General features: G+C 49.2%; 1 pseudogene; it reads right to left on the bottom strand.

Annotated features, from left to right (window-relative positions):
* The window catches only part of LOC119878253, a 1340-nt pseudogene extending 836 nt beyond the window's left edge, over window positions 1–504 (bottom strand).
* Window positions 505–3418: the final 2914 nt, after the last annotated feature.

The following is a 3418-nucleotide window of genomic DNA, read 5'->3' as shown; positions in this document are numbered from 1 at the left end:
CACATCAGCCTCAGTCATCTCTGCGTATCCGCGGGTCCCTGTGGGTTTCCTGTAAAAAGACGTGTCCTGGGAGCTACCTATCACCGTCACACTTCATACGGATAACCGGTTTTGTCCCCACGCGCCCCCGCCTCCGCCGCCGTTGGGGTGGGCGGTGGGATGTGCTGTGCTCCCGTCACAGTTTGTGGGCCTGGAATGGTGGTGATCGAGATAGACCCTTCCGCCACCTCATTACAAAGAAACAAGACACGTGTGGTGTCTTCTTAGACCCACAGGCACAGAAAAGAAAAGGAGAACTACTTATCCCCTTGTTCCACCGGGACCCACCCGGATGCCATGCCCATGCCGGAGGGTCCAGGCCCCGAGGGACGGGCGTACTCAACTTTGCTGTGAACTCAACGGATTAGTGGAGTTGTGCCTCTGAGGATTTGTCCACGGAAACTACTTCAAATGATCGATTTTGTCCGTCTCGTGTACTTTTCCTTGTGACGAGCAAGCAGGTTAAAAAAAAGAAAAAGAAAAAAAAAAAAAAAAAGAAAAAAGGGGGGAATCCCTGCGTGGCGCAGCGGTTTTGGCGCCTGCCCTTGGCCCAGGGCGCGATCCTGGAGACCCGGGATCGAGTCCCACGTCGGGCTCCCGGTGCATGGAGCCTGCTTCTCTCTCTGCCTATGTCTCTGCCTCTCTTTCTCTCTCTCTCTCTCTCTCTCTCTCTCTCTCTCTCTCTCTCTCTCTCTCCCCCCCCCCCCCCGACTATCATAAATAAATAAATAAATAAATAAATAAATAAATAAATAAAAGTCTATAGGTTAAACTTTTACAATAGCTTCCCAAATCTTTGGTGACCTGGAACTTTGAAGGTGTAACTAGCTTAATTGATAAATTGGGTTCAGTTCATCGGATACCTGGCGTCTGTCTTTCCAACAGAAAGGTAAAATACTAAAGTGTGAGTCAGTAAGACACCCAAGGTGGTTTTTTTTGTTTTGTGGTGTTGTGTTTTCCTCCCCCACCCCTTGCCCTTTTCTTCCTTCCCCCCCCCCCTCCCCCCACCTCAGTTTTTGTGTTTCTCTTTTGTCTGATTCAGGAAACCTGCAGATACCTGGGTGTGTCAGTAAACGTGTTTCAGGTTGGTTTGTTCGTTTCTCTTTTCCTTCCTCTTTTTTTTTTTTTAATTTTAATTCACAATTCATCACACACACACACACACACACACACACACACACACACGGGCAGAGGGAGAAGCGGGCACCCTGCAGGACCGCTGAGCCACCCAGGGATCCCCTGTTTCGTGCTTCCTTCACAATTGTATCATACAGGGCAGCCCGTGTGGCTCAGCGTTTTAGTGCCGCCTTCAGCCCAGGGCGTGATCCTGGAGTCCCGGGATCGAGTCCCACGTCAGGCTCCCTGCACTGGAGCCTGCTTCTCCCTCTGTGTCTTTGCCCCCCCCCCCCCCCTCTCTTAAATCTTAAAAAAAAAATTGTGTCCTACATGTTAGGTTTTTACAAAATGAACAGCGGAGAAATAAAAAACCAGCAGAGCCAGGCAGTAGGTAGGAGAGTGCTTTAATGGGGAGCGCTCCTGGGCGAGGTTCCATGACTCGGAGAGGTGGCCAGAGTCAGGGAAGTCGCGCGGGGTTGGGGACTGTGGGGGTTTTGAAGCCTTCTTGGTTCCGACTCTGGATCCGGGTGGGTCCCTAGCCAAATTAGACAAGGGAACACCGTGTCCTTAGGTGATTGGCTGGGAGTAGGGGGGGGATAGTATCAGACGATGGGGAGGGGGCGGGGGCGGTTCCTGGATGGAAAGTTTCGGTTTCCCATCTAGGCTTTGACTCACTGGAGATGATGTGGTGGTCAGGGATGCTTTGACGGGAAGATCAGCCATTTTGACCCAGTTTGAGATGTCCGCCATTTTGGGTGCCCCTGTCTCTCAGCCAGCCCAACAATACATACACAAACACACACACACACACACACACACACACACACGTGTTTCTAAAAACTATCACATGTATTCATACATTTGACAATCTAAGGATTTCTGGTACGATAGACAATGTGCCCGTGGTTCCTACTGACTTTTCACCAGAGACTGAGGTTTCTAGGAGTTAACAGTCTGCCGCCTGGGTGGCTCAGCGGTTGAGGGGTTGAGCATCGGCCTTTGGGTCAGGGCCCAATTCTGGGGCGGCGGGGGGGGAGGTATCCGAGTCCGGACCCCTTTCCACATCTGGCTCCTTGTGGGGAGCCTGCTTCTGCCTATGTCTCTGTCTCTGTCTCCCTCCCTCCCTCTCTTCCCCCTTCACAAAGTTCTCTCTCTCTCTCTCTCTCTCTCTCTCTCTCTCCTCTCTCAAAAAGTGTAAAATAAGTACAATTTTAAAAAATCTGCCACATGGAATCGAGACTACTGGTTAACGATAAGGAAAACAACCTCTGTGTGTGAGATAGTAGGAGACATGTAGAATAGATACAAGGCATGAAAATACGGGTGGTGGTGGTGGTGGTTAAAGAAAATGAATCGGGGATCCCTGGGTGGCGCAGTGGTTTGGCGCCTGCCTTTGGCCCAGGGCACGATCCTGGAGACCTGGGATCGAATCCCACATCAGGCTCCCGGTGCATGGAGCCTGCTTCTCCCTCTGCCTGTGTCTCTGCCTCTCTCTCTCTCTCTCTCTCTCTCTGTGACTATCATAAATAAAATAAAATAAAATAAAATAAAATAAAAAAGAAAATGAATCTGTCCTGAAATGACTCTGGCTTTTTTTTTTTTTTTTTTTTAAGATTTTATTTACTTATTCACGAGAGACACAGGGACAGGCAGAGACAAGGGAAGCAGGCTCTATGCGAGGACCCTGATATGGGACTCGGTCCCAGGAGTCTGGGATCACGCCCTGAGCTGAAGCCAGACGCTCAAACGCTGAGGCACAGGGGCGTCCCAAAGCCTGGCTATTTAGAGAAAGAACACTTAAGACTGACGGAATGGAAAAAGAAATTATAGAAGGGATTTATGAAGGAGATTTTTGAGATTTGTTTTTTGTTTTCTGTTTTTTATTTTTTTGGATTTTATTTATGTATTCATGGGAGAGAGACAGAGACAGAGAGAGAGACAGAGAGAAGGAGAGAGAGTAACAGAGACAGAGAGAGACAGAGAGAAAGACAGAGAAAGAGAGAGACAAAGAGAGACAGAGGCACAGAGACAGAGACACAGAGAGATAGAGAGAGACAGAGAAAGCAAGACAGAGACAAAGAGAGACAGAGATAGAGAAAGAGAGAGACACAGAGAAGGAGAGAGACAGGGAGAGAGAGAGAGAGACAAAGAGAGAGACAGAGAGATAAAGAGAGACAGAAGGGGAGAGAGACACAGAGAAAAGAGAGGCAGAGAGATAAACAGAGGCAGAGACAGAGACAGAGAGAAGGGGAGAGAGAGACAA

The sequence above is a fragment of the Canis lupus genome, unplaced genomic scaffold (assembly GCF_011100685.1).
Source record: "Canis lupus familiaris isolate Mischka breed German Shepherd unplaced genomic scaffold, alternate assembly UU_Cfam_GSD_1.0 chrUn_S1305H1483, whole genome shotgun sequence".
In the NCBI taxonomy this organism is placed as follows: domain Eukaryota; kingdom Metazoa; phylum Chordata; class Mammalia; order Carnivora; family Canidae; genus Canis; species Canis lupus.
The sequence above is the reverse complement of the archived record's forward strand: the minus strand, read 5'-3'. Positions and strand labels throughout refer to the sequence as shown.